This window comes from Loxodonta africana, unplaced genomic scaffold (assembly GCF_030014295.1).
Source record: "Loxodonta africana isolate mLoxAfr1 unplaced genomic scaffold, mLoxAfr1.hap2 scaffold_36, whole genome shotgun sequence".
NCBI classification, from domain to species: domain Eukaryota; kingdom Metazoa; phylum Chordata; class Mammalia; order Proboscidea; family Elephantidae; genus Loxodonta; species Loxodonta africana.
Window position 1 is genome coordinate 400,414 of NW_026975074.1, and position 19,514 is coordinate 419,927.

Here is a 19,514-nt window from a genome sequence, read left to right on the forward strand (position 1 = left end):
AGGGCTTCTTGGTGAAGTCATGAGCCTAATCTTGCCAGTGGGGTCAGTTTTCTTCACCTTCACGCTTCACCAGGGAGAGTAGACCAGCAGACGGGAAGGGAGAGAACATCTCCTAGTCAGAGAGCAGAGCCTGTGTGAAGCCTCAGAGGCTAAGGAGACCTAAGAGGGGCTCAGAGTGGACATTTTATAACCAGAGCTGGAGAGACATGATTCCAACAGAGTCAAATGAGAGGACTGGGAGAAAGCAGCTGCCCATGATACTGTTATCATTCCCTGTGCTCTCTTTACCCACCAAAGGATAGTAACCCCTTTTACAGGGCACGGAAAAGTTGCAATTCATTTTTAGTATCTAATCTCCTTCTTCCTACACTGGTGCTAGCACTTCTCAAGCACCTACCTGACAGTTTCATGTTTTTCTGGTTGCCGTGTTTAGCTTCAAACCGGGCTCATGGAACTCAGCAGTGTCAGCAATGATGTCACACAGGATTACGGAAGCCTTGGTGCTAACTCAGATCTCAGCTGCTTTTTGAAAAGGGTGTCGACCTCAGGTCTTGTGGGAGAGAAACCGTAGCTACTGAATCAAGGAAATTCAGGAGCAAGCCAGAGTCCCCAAGTTATCAAAGGTTCATGCTGGGAGAAGGGATAAAGGTCCTTCAGAAGACCATTATGTTCGGACATCTTCACCCAAGCAGGATGAAACAGTGACACACGAGGAAAAGGCCTTTCTCTAAGACTGTAGATAAAGGTGAGGAAAAATTGTTCCAGATTGACGAGTGCTACAGAACAAAAGGTCTGACTTCCACCAGAAAAGAGAGCCATGGTAGGACAAGATGAAGGATTTGGGGTGAATGGATAAGGTCATAAGGAAGATTCTCCTGAGAAAGCACTTTCTGTCATTTAGTAGATAATTAACCAAAGTTTATTTTCTCAATAAGAAATGTAGGAATAAATGAGGGATGAAATGAAAGAATCCAATTGTAAGTTTGAGAGCTTTCCAGAATAGGTGCAGACAAGGCACACTATTGTTCTGGATCTGAACATGATGGAAGGGAAGGAAGCCAGTGGGCAACTGGGGCAGAGAGTATAGGATGGTGGAAAGGCTGGGTAGGAAGAAGCATACTTAATTATTATATTTTCTAATTAGATGGAATTAATATACCATGTGAAGAACTAAGGAAATTACTCAGGAGGTTCTGGGAGTGGTAGGTTGAAGAGCCCAGAACCCACATCGCTGAGGGCAGAAGAAGGGCTGTAGATTCCTCCCTAGATCCAGGAACTCCCCTTCCCCTCCTGTGTCTCCTGCCCACCTCCCTCAAGAGCCTAAAACAACCCCTAACCACAAACATGGCTACAGGATAGAATTTTTTATTTTCCTACTTTTCTTAACCTGAGCTTCATCTAGGATCAGTCATGTATCACTCTTTTCAGGCCAGTTTTGTTGCGCTCCCCACTACTATTACCTCTGCTGTCCTCCTCCACCCAGTGCTGCCCTCCACTGGCCCTGCTTCCTGCTGCTTCCTGCTTTTCTGACTGGCCTCTAATACCCTTTGAGAGATCTCCCACCCCATCTTCTGTCTGTCACTGGAGCTTACACTCCCCTCCCAAACTCCTTCTCTTTCTTCCTTAACTTGCCAATCCTTCCCTCAAACTCAGAAAAATACTGACCCTTATGCTGACATATACAAGACCCGCCCCCGCCCACAGGAGGCATGGTTGCGATTTGGCTACTAAGGTTTGTGCCATCAGACTCTCAAATGTGGACATCTGTTTCTGCCTCACCCTGAAGGACATGGTAATGGGCTTGTGTTCAGAGAAAGGCAATTTTAATCTCCTGGTGTAGGCTAGTTAAGGGTACGAGGAGAAGTTTTCAATTATACAGAAAAGTACAAATAACGCTGTCTCTTTAAGTATAATTCCTTCTATAAAAGCCTTCCCTTAAAAGTAGGATGAAACCAAGTTACAAAGAGGAGACCAATTCTCCTGTTTCAATGCTTACACTCTAAATTTACTAAAAAAAAATAACTTTCACAGAAAACAGCTCTTAGAGAAACCATGTATTATCATGAAGGTGCAGAGAATGAGGTAATTTCCATATTCCACAGGAGCAAATTCACTTCCATCCAACAAATGCAAAAAAATAATTTTTTTTTTTAATGTGGCGATCCTCTGTTTATGTTATAAACTATCACTGGATAAACCTTTGGCTGCTAACTAAAAGGTTGGCAGTTGGAATCCACCAGCCGCTCCTTGGAAACCCTGTGGGGAGTTCTACTCTGTCCTACAGAGTTGCTATGAATTGGAATCTACTGAAAGAAAACTGGGAGTTTTTTTTTTTTTTTTAAATCAATGTATTATAATTTTTTGGAGAACTATAGACTTTTGCTATAAGGTAGTACCATCATCGAAATTTTCTGGAGAAGACTTTATTGCCCAGAGTAAATTCCCTAAAGTATGGTCGGTGCCTGGGGAAGAAGAAAGAAACCATGGGGACTGTGGAAGTGGAGGATGGCGGTGATGGAGAGGTCTCCAGGGATCCCTGAGACCAGAGACTTAGGTCACAGTTCAGACACCAGAGCCCAGACGGCTCATGTAAATTAACACTCCATTATTGCAAGTCTCAACCCAAGAGGAAAGTGTCACTCAGGGTAGAACATGAGAACAAAAAGCCCAAGTTCCAAGCCCAGGAAGATTCCCCAAGTATCAGCGAGGTCTTTTTCAACAGCTTCCACTAGGCAGAATTCTCACTCATCAAATTACTCCAGAGATCAATAGGTCAAGTATGAGTATTTTACCCAAGTGTGTAAGGTCAAGGGGTTAGCCATGGTCTGGCAGACCAGACCAAAACATCTCACACCCCTGTCGGCAAAAGGCCCCTGGTCCTGAGACCGAGTTTTTGAAGAAAGTGAGTGCCATCAGGTCTGCCCTCAGTCTAACCAACACTGAGTTCCTGGTCAGCATCCTGGAGTCCTGGCAAGAAGAGCCAGGCACCTCCAGGAGCATCTGGAGGAGGAGACAGGGGCTGAAGAGGCTACCACACCTACTGGTGCTGCTGCACTTGTGGGAGATCTGGCTGCAGAGGGTGCAGGCATGGCCTCAAGGTCAAAGGAGAAAGCACCTGAAGACGTGCTAGGACTCTCAGACTGAGAGAAGCAGGATGTCTGGACTGCAAAATATGCACCCTTCAGGGAAGAACTTCATTCAGGCTTCTTAAACCCACCTCACCTGGAAGATCCATCCTTTTAGCCTTGTGCCCCTTCCACGCCCCCTCTAGTACATGGAGAGATCCAGCCCCAGAGCACCAGGGTGGAAGAAGCCCCAGGATAGCAGTCCGAAGACATGAGGTCTACTCAAAAGCCAAGGAGAGAAGAGGACAAGACTCATCTGCAGATGAGGTCTCAGGGCCCTGAGAATGAGCACAATGTTTGTAAGGAAAGAGAAATGGGATTTCAGTGGGACATGGAAGTCTGAGAAAGAGCCTCTGCAAAGATAGCTCTAAGGGAGGTGTGATTGTGAAGGTGGGCTGATCACTGAGTTCTTTGGAGTACAAGGTACCAGACAGAAGCCAGACTCTGGGGGGAACCTGCCTGCCGGTGAGCAGTGGGCTTAAAATCCTAAACCAGTGAGAATCGAATCCCTTCCCAGCAGCTTCTGCACAGATCAGTGATGTTTGCTTGGTCTTTCTCTTTTCTGTGGTCTAACCTGATCTGTCCTGAGATCAGAGAATTGGAATAGAAAAGCCTGACTGAGATAAAACGAGCAAAGAGAAGACAAGGCCTCCTAAATGTGGTGAAGACAGGACACAGATAACCAAAGGTGAGGATGGGAAGAAACAGATTGAGTTCCAAGTCCCATCCACAGTATCCCAGGGCCTGGGAATCCCTGGAAGTGCCAGAGGTGTGTACTCCCTGGGAGATGCGACCCCAAGTGTCAGAGGAAGCCCTATGGAGCAAGGAAGGGAGGGCAGGGCCTCTAGGATGGGCACTTCCATACAGGCTGCCCATGTGAATTTCTCAGAGTGACCATGACAGATCCTGAGAGGGACAGTTTGAGGCAAAGGAAAGTAAGTTTTCTGAAGAGGGGTGAATTCCACCTTCTCCTGATAATGAAACAGAAATCCCGTCCTGCTCAGAGGTACTGAGTAGGAGGGATTGTGAATTCCCATCCTGCACAGCGATTGGCTGGGAAGTTCGACTGTCTAAAGACAATGTGGCCAAAGTCTTTTTTATCTTTCAAAGATATATCTTTAACTTCCTGCAAATTCAATTCTGGAAAAAAGCCTAGAATATACAAGCATGGGTTTTTCAGGAGAGCAACAAGGGGAGAAGGTGATAGTGGCATATCAGAGAAGGAGAACAATAGTCTAATGGTCCCCGTGTTACTTAATGAATCACACATGGTGTCCAGCATTCTTCCTTATCTGTAGACATGTAAATGCAGTAGATGTTTTAGCAATAACTGAATTAATCCTCACAGAATTCTTTTTGGCCATTTCAAGGTATAGAGACCAGAAGAAGTCATTAGTTACAAGAGCAAGCAATAATTCGCTGATCTGAATTTTGTTCAATTTCTGTGTTTGCCCTTCATACATAGATAAAAGTCTCTGAATCTGGCATTGAAGACAGTGTTTTCTCTATTGTTATGGATTGAATAGTGTCCCCCAAAATGTGTGTCAACCTGGCCAGACCCTGATTCCCAGTATTGTGTGGTTGTCCTGCATTTTGTGATCTGATGTGATTACTTATGTGTTGTAAATTCTAACCTCTGTGATGTTAATGAGGTGGGATTAGAGGCAGTTAGGTTAATGAGGGAGGACACAATCTACAGGATTAGGGTGAGTCTTGAGTCAGTCTCTTGAGATACAAAGAGAAAAGTGAGCAGAAATGAGAGGGACCTCATACCACCAAGGAAGAAGTGCCTGGAGTGGAGCACTTCCTTTTGACCCAGTGTCCATGAGCTGAGAATTTCCTAGGCCAGGGGAAGATAGATGACAAGGACTTTCCCCCAGAGCCACAAAGAGAGAAAGCTTTCTCCTAGAGCTGGTGCCCTGACTTCAAACTTCTTGCTTCTTAAACTGTGAGAGAATAAGTTTCTGTTTGTTAAAGCCATCCACTTGTGGTATCTCTGCTATAGCCACACTAGATAACTAAAAAACACATAAATAAAATAGTCAAAACAGAAAAAAAGTTTCAAATATACACACATACACGTATGATGTTATTAACTTTAAGAGGTTTTACATTCTTATAACACATTTAACAAGAGATTTGTATACAGAAGTTATAATAAGAGCCAGCCCCACATAAGTATATTGTACCTGCTCCCCCAAAGTGTCCAGTGTCCAAAGATACATATGTACCCTTTTACACACTGCTTTTTGCCGGGACACACGTAAGGACATCCATTTGTTTGTTTTTATGGAAATTAGGTCACACTCTACCCATGTTTTTCTCTGAATCACTCTTCACTTGACAATTTCTCATGGTTCCTCTAAATCAGCAGACATGGAAGAAGCACTCTTTTTGGTTCGTCTCATTTTTAACTCCCACCACTCTTCTGTCAGTTTGTTGTACTGTGGTGGCTTGCATGTTGCTGTGATGTTGGAAGCTTTGCCACTGGTATTTCAAATACCACCAGGTTCACCCATGGTAGACAGCTTTGAGCGGAGCTCTGGATTTAGACAGACTAGGAAAAAGGACCTGGTGATCTATTTCTAAAAAAAAAAAAACTGGCCAGTGAAATCTTACGAATAGTACTGGAACACTGCCTGATTGAATGACAGAGGATAACCCCTTAGGTTGGAAGGCACTCAAAATACGAGTGGGGAAGAGCTACCTCCTCAAAGTAGATCCCACTTTAATGACATTTGCTGATGGGGCACAACTCATAATGAGAAGAAACTGACACAAATATCCATTAATAACCAGAACGTGGAATGAAGGAATTATGAATCTAGGGAAATTGGAAGTCATCAAAAATGAAATGGAATGCATAAAGGTCAATAATCCTAGGCATTAGTGAGCTGAAATAGCTTGGTTTTGGACATTTTAAACTAGACAATGGTATGTTCTACTATGCCAGGATTGAGATACTGAAGAGAACGTCATCATATTCATCGATAAAAAGAACATTTCAAGATCTGTTCTGAAGTACAACACTACGAGCAATAGGATAATATCCACAGGCCTACCAGGAAGACCAGTTAATAAGACTATTATTCAAATTTACACACGAATCATGAATGTGAAAGATGAAGAAGTTGAAGGTTTTTACCAAGTTCTGCAGTTTGAAACTGATCAAACATGATGCATTGATGAATCAAGATGTACTGATAATTACGTGATTGGAATGCGAAGTTGAAAACAAAGCAGACAAATCAGCAGTTGGAAAATAAGGTATTGATGATAGAAATGACAATGAAGCTTACATGATAGAATTTGGCAAGACCAATGACTTATTCATTGCACATACCTTTCATCAGGAACATAAACGGTGACTATACTCATGAACCATTCCAGGCAGAATAGACAGGAATCAAATTTGTGGAAGGTGATGATGGAGAAGGTCAATATCATGAGTCAGAAGCAGGCCAGGGGCTGACTGCAGAACAGATGATCAGTTGCTCATATTCACGTTCAAGTTGAAGCTGAAGAAAATTAAAACAAGTCCATGAGTCAAAGTATGTCCTTGAGTATATCAAACCTGAATTTAGAGACCATCTCAAGAATAGATTTGATGCACTGCACACTAAGGATCGAGGACCAGATTAGTTGTGGGATGATAGCAAGGACATCATATATGAAAAAAACAGTCATTAGAAAGACAGGAAAGAAAGCAAAGACCAAAGAGGATGTCACAAGAGACTCTGAATCTTGCTCTTGAATGTACAGTAGCTAAAGAGAATGGAAGGAAAAATAAAGTAAAAGAGCTCAATAGAATACCTGAAAGGGAAGCTGGAGAAGACAAAGTATGATAATATAATGTGAACAGATCTGGAGTTAGAAAACCAAAAGGGAAGAAAACACCTGGCATTTCTCAAGCTGAAAGAACTGAAGGAAATATTCAAGCCTCTAGGTGCAATACTGAAGGATTCTATGGGCAAAATATCGAACAACACAGGAAACATCAAAAGTAGATGGAAGGAATACACAGACTCAATACACCAAAAACAATTGGTCGACGTTCAACCATTTCAGGAGGTAGCATAGGATCAAGAGCTGATGGTACTGAAGGAAGAACTCCAAGCTGCACTGAAGGCATTGGCAAAAAAAATGGCTCCAGGAATTGATAGAGTACCAAATGAGATGTTTCAACACATGGATGCAGTGCTGGAGGCGCTCACTTGTCTATTCCAATATATTTGGAAGACAGCTACCTGACCAAATGACTGGAAGAGATCTATATGTGTGCCCATTCCAAAGAGAGGTGGTCCAACGCAATGAGGAAATTATCGCGCAACATCATTAACATCACACGCAAGAAAAATTTTGCTGAATATAATTTAAAAACAATTGCAGCAGTACACAGACAGGGAACTACCAAAAATTCAAGCTGGATTCAGAGGAAGACATGGAATGTGGGATATCATTTCTGATGTCTGATGGATCTTGGCTGAAAGTAGAGAATATCAGTAAGATGTTTACCTATTTTTGTTTACTATACAAGCACACTCAACTGTGTGGCTCATGACAAATTATGGATAGCTTACCAAAGAATGGGAATTCCAGAACACTTAACTGTAGTCATGCGGAATATCTACGTAGACCAAGAGGCAGTCATTTGAGTAGGGCAAGGGGATACTGTCTGGTTTAAAATGAGAAAGTTATGTGTCATGGTGGTATCCTTTCACCATACTTACTCAATCTGTATGCTGAGCAAATAATCTGAGAAGCTGGTCTGTAAGAAGAAGAACATGGCATTAGTTTTGGAGAAAGATTCACTAACAACCTATGATATGCAGCTGATACGACCTTGCTTGCTGAAAGTAAAGAGGACTTGAAGCAGTTACTGATGAAGAGCAACCACTACAGCCTTCAGTATGGATTACACCTCAACATAAAGAAAACAAAAATCCTCACAACTGGACCAGTAAGCAACACCATGATAAATAGAGAAAATACTGAAGTCATCGAGCAATTCTTTTTACTTGAATCCATAATCAATGCCCACAGATGCAGCAGTCAAGAATTCAAACAATGTATTGCATTGGGCAAATCTATTGCAAAAGACCTCCTTAAAGTGTTGTGAAGGAAAGATGTCACTTTGAGGACTAAGGTGTGCCTGAGCAAAGCCATGATATTTTCTATCACCTCACATGCTTGAGCAAGTTAGACAATGAATACGGAAAACCGAAGAACTGATTCATTTAAAATATGGTGTTGGCAAAGAATACTGAATATACCATGGACTGCCAGAAGAATAAACAAAACCATCTTGGAAGAAGTACACCAAGAATGTACCTTAGAAGCAAGGATGGCGAGACTTCATCTCACGTGCCTTGGACATATTTTCAGGAGGGACCTGTCCCAGGAGAGGCTCATCATGCTTGGAAAAGCTGAGGGTCAGAAAAAAAGAGGAAGGCGCTCAACAACATGAACTGACACACTGGCTGCAAGAATGGGCTCAAACATAGCAATGATTGTGAGGATGGTTCAGGATCAGGCAGTGTTTCATTCTGTTTTACACAGGATCGATGGCATCTAACAGCAACAACAACTAACATATGCACGTATGCATATATATGTGTGTGTGTGTGTCTGTGTGTATACCCATTGCCATCGAGTCGGTTCCAACTCATAGTGACCCTACAGGACAGAGTAGAACTGCCCCACAGAGTTCCCAAGGAGTGCCTGGTGGATTCGAACTGCTAACCTTTTGTTAGCAGCTATACCTATTAACCATTATGCAACTAGGGTTTCCATATATATATATACACAAACACACACACATATACACACACTCATATATATGTGTATATATATACATGTTCTCTTCACTAGTTTTGCACCTCTACAGATCCCAGGCTAAGACATTTGGTACCTACACTGGTTCTAGAGGAACCATATCTTAAGGATGAGTTTTCTGAATTGATTCTCAAGTCTGGCTAGTCTTAAAGGCACTGATGACTGTCTCCAGAAGTAAACAGGCTATTGCTAATCCATGGTGTGAGGTGACAATAGAAATACACAAAATACTACTACCACTGGATCAAATACTTGTGAGAGACAAGGCTCTGCCTGATTATATATTTGATACTTTTCTATAATTTTGTCAGAATAAGAATAATAAGGAAGCTGCTTGGTTGGTCCTGCTTTTGCTAGCCACACTGGTGAATGAAAGAAATGGACTCAAAGCTCAAGCACCACATACAAGATCTGAAAGCTGCCACTTGTGCCCAGAAAGAAAACCATATTTCTTATAGTAACAAGGCTAATGCTGCCAAAAATAAACTCAGATTCTTATCTTAAGAGTGACTGAATTAAAGCGCCAGTTGAATATCCAGCCTCAAATGGTGTCCGAAGTTAAAGTGAGGGCACTGATTGGGAAGAAATGGGATCCTGAAACTTGGGATGAGGACATATGGGCAGACAGTCAGGAAGCGGGGGACAATGAACCTCCAATTTCCGTTGAATCGCTCTTCCTAACAGAACCAGACCACTTACTCCCATCTGAAGAGATTCTCTAACTTTGCCTGCTAAGGCACCCTTCCCAGTAAAACAATTATCCCTTCCACCTCCATCTGATGAGATTACCCCAGCTGTGCCTGAAGTGTCTTGTTTGAGTTATCTCCTGGGGTGGGATCTGGGACATTGCCTGGGGCATCACCGTAGGCAGATGCCTTATAAGACAGGGCTGAACATCCCACTGCCACTGCCCATTTTTGCTTCTAGACCTATACCTAGACTTCAGTCCCAACAAGCCCCAAAAGGTGAACTATGAAGTGTGACCCAGGAGACGGTATGCTAAACTCCAAAAGAACTGCTTGATTTTTCTAATACATACATACAGAAACCTGGTGAATATGTGTGGGAATGGCTATTCTGGGTGTGGGATAATGGTGCAAGCAACATAAAGGTGGAGTACTCTGAGTTTATTGATATAGGCCCAAGAAGCACAGATTCTTCACTCAGTGTTTCAGCTTGAGAGGTTAGAAAAGGATCTCATAGTTTATTTGGCTGGTTTACTGAAGCACGTATTAAGTGGTGGTCTACAATAAATCAAGTGGAAATGGCAGATCTGCCACTGTGTAATGTAGGAGAAGGTATCCAAAGGCTGAGGGAAATTGGCATGTTTGAATGGATTTATTAGGCTGGACCCACAGACCCACACACGGAGTGCCCAGAGGGCTCTCTTTTTACCATAGCGGTGAGGTCCAAATTTGTGAAGCAAGCCCCAGCATTACTGAAGACTTCTGTGGTTGTTATTTTATGTAAGTAAGAGTCCACAGTGAGAACTGCCCTAACTGAATTAAGACACCTAACTACAATGCAGCTGACTGGTCCCCATGGTGGTAGCAGCCAAGTGGTGGCACTCAATCAACAAAGACAAGGTGGGTGTGGTTACCATAACAGACAGTAGAGTCAAAGCAGTAATCAGAATAGTCTGCTCACATGGATTTATAGCATTGGCTACTTAGTCATAGTGTCCCTGGGAGTGAAAGAGTTGGGAAATGTACATCTCCTGGTACCTAGTGTCTTAGATATCTAGTGCTCCTGTAACAGAAATACCACAAATGGATGACTTTAACAAAGAAAATTATTCCCTCACAGTCTAGTAGGCTATAAGTCCAAATTCAGGGTGCCAACTCCAGGGGAAGGCTTTTTCTCTCTGTCACTCCTAGGGGAAGGTCTTTGTCACCAATCTTCCCCTGGACAAGAAGGTTCTCAGCACAGGGATCCTAGGTCCATAGGATGCACTGCTCCTGACACTTCTTTCTTGGTGGTACTGAGGTCCCCCTGTCTCTCTGCTCTTTTCTCTTTTATATCTCAAAAGAGATTGACTTAAAACACAACTTAATGTTGTAGATTGAGCCCTGCCTCCTTAACATAACTGCTTCAAATCTTCGCTCATTAACATCATAGAGGTAGGATTTACAATACATTGGAAAATCACATCAGCCGACAAAATGGTGGATAATCGCACAATACTGGGAAGCATGGCCTAGTCAAGGTGATATATACATTTTGGGAAGACAGAATTTAATCCGTAACACCTAGTATGCAGCTATCAACCTGTTAATGCCTTTTTCTCCATACCTGTTTCAAAGTATCACCAGAAACAGTGTGCCTTCTCTCTGACCAGAGTATATAAGGACCAAATAATATAGAGGAATCTCTGTTACGTTTTCTCCATCTTACCGTTATTTGGCCTCATAGGCAGACCCAGTCACTTAATTGCACGGCAGAAGGAAGAGATTAAAGCCCCAACATTCTTGCCAGTGGACCAGGAAGGTAGCTGCTCAGACATCAGAGAGCCTCAGAGAGACAGAGACCAGGTGGCTCAAGAGAGGATACCAAAAAGTTGTTTTTCATACCCTCCCCCACTCCCACAGTTGCATATGCTTTGCTCTGACCCTAAGAAGTAGATCAATCCTTTGAGAACTGCATTATGGGTTAGAACACCAACAAGGTCCCAGACTGAGTGACACTCCCATAGATTACATCCAAATATCACTGCAAAGTCTTCAAAATCTGAACTGACATCTGAGCCACAGCATACAGAAGTTGGGAAAGAACCTGCAGCCTGAACATAACTGGGTCAAGTGATTCCTAAAACAAACAACATCGACATTTTCTGTAAGATTGAAGTAAGACACAGTCTTGGAATCATAGACAAAAACTTTAAAAAGCTACTTTAACCACGCTCAAAGAAGTAACAGGCACAACTTAGAAAAATAGAAAAATACATAGAAACCATTCACAAATGAAAATTTTAGACAGGAAAAATAGAAAAATAGAGATAAAAAATTCACTTGATCAGCTCTACAGCGGAATGCTGTTGACAGACAAAAGGATCAATGAGATGAAAATAGTTCAATTGAAAATATCCAATCTGAAAACAGAGAATATTGAAAAAAAAATGAACAGAGCCTCAAAAAAATCCAAAAATATCTAACGTTTATTTATTGGAATTCCATAAGGTGTAGAGAAAATATGTGGTGTAGAAAAAAGTATTTGAAGAAATACTGGCTCAACACTCCCAATTTGTTGAAAGACATAAACTTACAGATTCAAGAAGCTATGCAAACTCCAACAAGTTAAACTCACATAATTTTACACCCAAATGCCTCACTGCCAACTGTGGAATAACAAGGACCAACTCATTTCATACAGGAAAAACAATTGGAATGACTCTGTATTCATCATCAGAAGCCATGGAGGCCAAAAGGCTGTGAAAACATTTTTTCAACACTGAAAGAAAAGAAACATTAACCCAGCTTTCTATATCCTGTTATTTCTTTCATGAGTAAAGGAAAAATACTGACATTCTCAGGTGAAGGAAAGTTAAGAGAATTCATTGCCACCAGACTTGTTGTAAATGAAACGCTAAAGAAGTTCTTCAGGTGGTAGACTTGGAATTTCAGGAATTACGGAAAGGAACAAAGTCGAAAGTACCTTCTTAAGTTCACCCTTCAGCCAAAGATTAGACAGGTCTGTAAAACAAACAATAACACACATGAGGTAAGTGTTTCTTAGTTCAATCATGTGTATGAGACCAAAAGTGCAAAACCTGCCCAAAAGCACAGAAAAGAGGGCAGGATGGAACAGGAATCATGGCGGATGGAAATGGGGAACTGGAGCATAGGAGAGTGTTGACACATCATGAGGATTGCAACCAATGTCACAAAACAATTGTGTATAAATGGTTGAACGAGAAACTAACTTGCTCTGTAAAGTTTCAAGTAAAGCACAACAACAAAAAAAAAGGGGTAGGTATCTGGGTAAACACATTATGCCATCCCTGCAATCACTGCACAACACGGCGCAGGAGTCTCCTCTTTGGAAAGATTTTCTAGCCTGTTCGGAACACTTTGGAATACACTCTTGGTGGCAAATTAGTATTAGAGAATGGGGTTAATTTTGAAAATACCTGAGATGTCTGTACTCAATATGGTGAATAAACTGGATAGTAATGTTTTCAAAGCTAAATGAGGTGTTCTAACAACAAAAAAAATAGGCCTGAATTCCTATGTGGGCCATGAGCCTGCTCCAAAGGCCTTCTGCAGAGAGGCATTTCAGGCACTTCCAGAGCAGCAGGAGCACTGGGGAATGCATGTATCAACCTCCTCCAGGGCCTTCTCTGAGGGGGAAGTACCTGATTTAGTACTAAGCTTAAAAAAAAACTTAGTGGTTCATAAATAGTCATTCTGCATAAGGTCTTCAGGTTCAAGTCTGTAATCCAGCTGGGATTCTGTGTGTGCTGCATCTCTGCATCAAAAGAACAAACTTCTACAAGCAGAATGCCAGGAGAGAGGCGGTTGGGCAGCTGGGGGCGGGGGGTGCTGTGCAGACAGGGGTGCCTGAGGGAGGCACAATATAGTCATTCTGCACGGGGTCTAGTCATTCTGCATAAGAATTAGAATGCTTCCATCAGTGCACAATAGTTTACATGCAGGACATAAACAAAGTGACTCAAGGACAAAGTCGAGCAGTAAACCAATCCACTCCCTGTCAGTCCTTACCTGAGAGGGTCCTCGTGAGGATTTCCGGGGATGGAGAAGGACACAGTAAACGTTGAATTATTTTACCTCTTCCTTCCTCAAGAAATAGGTCTCAAGCCCCAAACTCCTCTTCTGGTCTATATTTAAGCTGTATAATAAAACTGGGAACCAGGCAATCAGCCCTGAGCAGACAGACCCAGAAGTATTTCCAGTGCCCCACACCTTTGAGTTCCAGTGAGATCCTGTTCCTAGTCACTAGATTAGCAGAGGAGCTGAAAGACTGAAATTCCTTGCTTTCAGGCAACTTGGGCTTGAACCAGGCACTTATTGCTAAAGTCGTATTTCTTTGTGTTAATTTATGATCCTAAACAAATCTGGAGTTTGGAGCTCATTTTGATAACTCCTCATTAGTCTGCACAGACTAGAGTCTGCTCACAGTCAGTGATGACAACGGAGGAAACAAAGTCCCTAGCCCAGAGGAAGGACTGCTCCCCAAATTTGGGGCAGTGCCCCTGGGGAGTATTGGCGAGGTGCACTGTGGCCTCTGTGGCTTTGCCTTGTGCTCCTGGAATTGCACCCTGGGGGCCTCCATATGCGGACCCAGAGTCCATGGGTGACCACAACTCCCGCCCTTCTGGGTCATCGCCCGGACGCACGTTACGATACGCTTCCTGCCCTCCTTTCCAGCATAAGCGCTGCGATCACGCGTGGTAGAACCATTTCCCAGGTCCAGACCCTAGGCTTTACCATCCATGGCCTTAGGCTTCCCCTAGTCCTGGGGGAACCCGCAAGCCTGGCGGGTGCGAGGTTAGCACCCGGCTGGGCGGGCTTGGGCCTGTCTCAGAAGGCTCATGGCGCAGGCGGGTTCCCCCTCCTTGGAGCCCGCGGGCTTGCGGCGGGCAGCCCGACATCTCCTGCCTCCCTCGGGCACCTCTCTGAGCAGCAGCTCCCCTCCCCTCCGCCCCGCCAACCACCCAACAGTCGCACTGCCTGCTTTCTGCTTCTAGAAGCCTGTTCTTCTGATGCACAGATGCAGCACACACAGAATCCCAGCTGGATTACAGACTTGAACCTGAAACGCACAACTTTAAAACTACTAGATTGGGGGGTGGGGGGGTTGGCAGTGAAAAAAGGAAAAAAATTTAAGAAAAGAACAATTACAAAAAAAGTATTAGAAGACTGTATCCTCACATTTTGGACTCAAGAAGGCAGCGGATACACAACTGTTTAGAGAGCATACTGTTGTATCTTTCTTTGCAAATAAGTCTTAGATGAGGGAATTGGTACCAGGAATAGTTGCAGAGCCTGACTTTGGGGAAATCTGGAATTGATGAATTGGCCTGCATGAGGCTACAAGCCCTGATAATCAATATTTAAAGATGAGATTTGAGCAACCTAGAACATGCATCAGAATTTTTTCTAAGTAAATTAGCACTAGAAGATGCCTTTAACCACTAAATAAAATGGGTCAGTAGTTCAAGATCTACCTACAAAGAAAATGGCAGACCTAGATCGTTTCCAGTCAGGTTCCAGCAAACATGCAAGAAACAGTCATTTTAATCTTGTACATAGTCAACAGAGATTAGAAAGCCATGAGATACTCCCCTAACTTGATCCTTAAGGCTAGTTTAAAAATGATAACAAATTAGAGAAGGAAGGTAGAAGAAGAGTTAGAGGACAAGCACACTCAGTAACTGAGATGCAAAACCCTACGTAAGATGCCAGCAAAGGAAATCCAGCAAAGTATAAACCACATAACATGCCATGATCAAGGCGGTTTATTGTAGGCATACAAATTTGAGTGAACATTAAAGATTTAGTAATTTCATTCACCATATGCATAGGTGAAAGAAGAGAAGACATATCCTCACCTCAAGAGATGGGGGCAAAGCAGGTTGATAAAATCCAATCACACGGAGAGATAAGGACTAGGAGCAAATATGGAACAGAAAAGGAGTTCCCGAACGTGGAAAACTACAACTAGCATGATAGTTCATGGTGACGGGTGGGACATTCTCTTTAAAATTAATAAACAATAAAATAAGGATCCTTCTATCATTTTTATTAAACATTTCACACTGGAAGTGTAAGCTAGTACAAAAAGAGAAAAAGTATAACTGCTATTCACAGATTACAGGACTGTCTCCATTGAAAACTGTAGAAAATACTGGAATTAATAGTAATCATAAATAAAAAATAAATTGAAATTTCAATGCATCAGCATCAAGCGGACTCTGTCATAACTCTTAGGTGAAAGCAAAGGACACTGATAGGGAAAGAGCAGGTTCGGGTCGGCTAGACCAAGGAGGGAAGAAAATTATTCTGCACTGGGCTGAACTTATAAGCGCAGGTATGTGTTAGTTACCTAGTCCCTCCATAACAAAAAATAACACAACTGGATGGCTTTAAAGAACAGAAATTTATTTTCTCACAGTTTAGCAGGCAGTAGTTCGAATTCAGGGCATGTCTGTAGTGGGAGGTCCTTCCTTGTCTACCTCAGCTTCTAGTAGACGCCAGCAATCATTTATGTTCCTGGCCTTCTGGATGCATCTGTCTTCTTTGTCTGTCTTCCTCTTCCCCTGTTTGTGCCTGTGTGTATTCTGCTCCTTTTATAACTAAGAAGAGTTAGGCTTAGGACCCACCCTACATTGGTATGACCTCATTCACATAATAAAAGCAGGCCCCCTATTTCCAAACAAGGTCAGATTTACAGCTACACGGGTTAGGATTTCCACATACATTTTGGAGGGACACAATTCAATCCCTAACAGTTGACTTACCAGATATTCTGGATTGAGAGTACTCGCATGAACAGCTGAGAGTGGTTCTAATTCTTTGCTACATTCGTTGGCTGAAACTTGTCTCAATGGTCACCCATAGGAATGCTGGAGCAATTTATTGTGTAGGACCTAGACAACCATTCCTAATCACGTTCATTGTGTGGAAAAACACACACTCCCATCACTGAAGCCTTAAGGAATTCATCGATAAGAACAGAATGGTGGTTGGAACCAAGAATTGTTTCATAGCCTAGATAACATGGTGTAGCTGGTAGATATCCACATGGAAATGTCAGGTAATAAAACTTCACCCCACATGGGGATGTCAAGAATAATACCAACGACTAATGTTCATTGAGTGCCTACACTGGTGCCAGGCAGTCCCGCGCTTTTTCTTTCATGTTTGCTTTCATGATGGCCATATGAGGAATGTATCATTATAATGCATAAAGAGGTCAATACAGAGAGTTATGCTCACATTTGAACATATGAGTCTGGACCCAGGAGGAGTTTGAATGGATGGAGGTATAAACCTCACGTCCTTAGCTACAAATAGACAGCAGTAAACTCACTGAGGCATCCTAGAGGGAGGGTGTCAATAGAGAGAGGAGTAGGCACCAAGCCCAAGGGTACTCGGGTATCTAGAAGCCTGCCAGGTGAACAGCAGCCAACAAGCCTCTCTGAAGTCCAGTGTGGTTCCTGGAGGGTTGTCTGTCCTTCCTCTCAGCTGCATTTCCCCAGTGCTCCTCCCACCTGCACTGGGTTGTCCCCTTCATGAGGACAGGGACAGTATGTACCTTTCACCACTGTATCCGCATAACATAGACTATTTCTGGCCCATGGAATACACTGACTGAATAAAAAATAAACAAACGATAAGTACGTAAAATCCTTCGTAGTTGATACCTTGGAATACATTAAGGGGCTTCATGAGTAAGAGGGAGAAAAATTGATCAGGGCTGCTTCTGAGACCATCTCTTAGGCGTAAAGAGTGTTAAACAATAATTAAACAAAGAAATTTAATGGCAGAGATGTATGTTAAAAAGATGTTTAAGTATAGGTTGAAGTTACTAGAAACATGCACATTTATTATTGCAACTATAGTCAAATCGTTAAAAAAACATATACTACATGCACACAGAATATTACGAATTTAATGCCCTCATTAAAAAAAAATTTTATGAGCAAAGACTAATGTTGAATGAAAATATCAGGATATAATATCTGTGTTAATATACATAAATGTGTGTGCTAATACACACATAAAATCAGTTGCCACTGAGTCAGTTCTGATTCATGATGACACCAGTGTGCCAGAGGAGAACTGTACTCCATAGGGGTTTCAGTGGCTGGGTTTTCGGAAGTAGGCTGCCAGACCTCTCTTTCATAGCAATTCTGGGTGGACCTGAACTCCAACTTTCTGTCAGCAGCTCAAGATATTAACCATTTGCATCAACCAGAGACTCTAATACACATACATGCCAAGGTAAGTAAGATAATAGACATATCGGAACGTTAATAATTTATTCTATTGCATTACGTACGTTTTCTTTTTTTTTTTTTTTTTTTGCATACTTTCCCATTGCTTCCAAGTTTTTGAGGAATAGAATGCACTTCTGGAAAAATTCATGAGAAATTTTTAAGTAATGAAATAATTAACAGAAACAGAATGAGTAAATCTGTGGCAAGGCAGCCCATGAACCCAAGATTACAGTAACACTGGTATGAAAAGGAGAATTGTGGAGTCCTGAAGCTCAGTGGTCCCATGCATGCATCAGGAAAGAGGGAAGAGCAAATAAACAAGGAGAAAATACAGTGAGCCAGAGGAGTGGGAGCCCTCTGTTGTGGGCACAGTTTTCTCATGAAACTTTAGATGGGCACAATGGGTGGGATTATCCACTTCCATCATACAAACATTTTTATTACCCTTGATTTTAACGGAACTATGTTATAAAAACAAATGATAAAATAAAGTATAATAAAAGAATAAATCTCATCAGTGGTCTACTATCATTTTCCCCGGCCACTGATTTTTTTTACTGAGGAGGGCAGGAGACACACATGGGAAAGAAGATGGAGCAGTGTGAAGACTCATGCTAAGTGAGGAGGGGAGTGTTTCTGAGACAGGCCTTAGCTGCTACCACCTAGGGTGCACGACCAGCTGTGCACGACCAACTGGAAGAAATGGCACATTATTTCTGAGACCTACTCTAGCTCATAACAAATTATGCATAACATGGGGAAGAATGAGAACTCCAGGACACTTAACTGTTCTCATGAGAAACCTATACATAGAACAAGAGGCAGTCATCTAAACGGAGCAAGGAATATAGCATGGTTTAAAGTCAAGAAAGGTGTACATCAGCGTTGTATCCTTTCACCATATGTATTCAATCTGTATGCTGAGCAAATAATCCGAGAAGCTGGACTGTATGAGAAGAATAAGGCATCAGGATTGGAGGAAGACTCATTAATAACCTCAGATATGCAGATGATACAATCTCCCTTGCTGAAAGTGAAGAGGCCTTAAAGCATTTACTGCTGAAGATCAAAGACTACAGAATAACAGCCTAACAACTGGACCAATAAGCAACATCATGATAAACAGAGAAAATGTCGACGTCATTAAGGGCCTCATTTTACTTTGATCCGCAATAAACACCCACGGAAGCAGCAGTCAAGAAATCAAACGACACACTGCATTGGACAAATCTGCTGCAAGAGACCTCTTTAAAGTGTTCAAAAGCACAGATGTCACCTTGAAAAGTAATGTGCGCCTGACTCAAGCCATGGTGTTTTCAGTCGCCTCATACGCACATGAAAGGTGGGCAATGAATAAGGAAGACTAAAGAAAAACTGAAGGCATTGAATTAAGGGGTTGGCAAAGAATATTGAATATACCACGGACTGCCAAAAGAATGAACAAATCTGTCATGAAAGAAGTACAGCCAGAATATTCCTGAGAAGCAAGAATGGCGAGGCTTCATCTCACATATTTTGGACATGTTGTCAGGAGAGATCGGTCCCTGGAGAAGCAGGTCATACTTGGTAACAAGTGGCCACAACAATTGGCTCAA

The 19,514-nt window shown here is 42.4% G+C and overlaps 1 long non-coding RNA gene across 2 annotated transcripts in view; it reads right to left on the reverse strand.

The window, feature by feature from the left end:
* Positions 1 to 19,514, reverse strand: part of LOC135229545 (uncharacterized) — a 313,625-nt gene that overhangs the window by 234,898 nt on the left and 59,213 nt on the right. The window contains exon 2 of one of the 2 annotated variants that reach the window (XR_010320228.1): positions 6,469 to 6,643. This is a non-coding gene — a long non-coding RNA (uncharacterized LOC135229545). Of the gene's footprint in view, positions 1 to 6,468; positions 8,451 to 19,514 lie in introns of those variants that run through there. The other variant, XR_010320227.1, reaches the window with a different exon arrangement.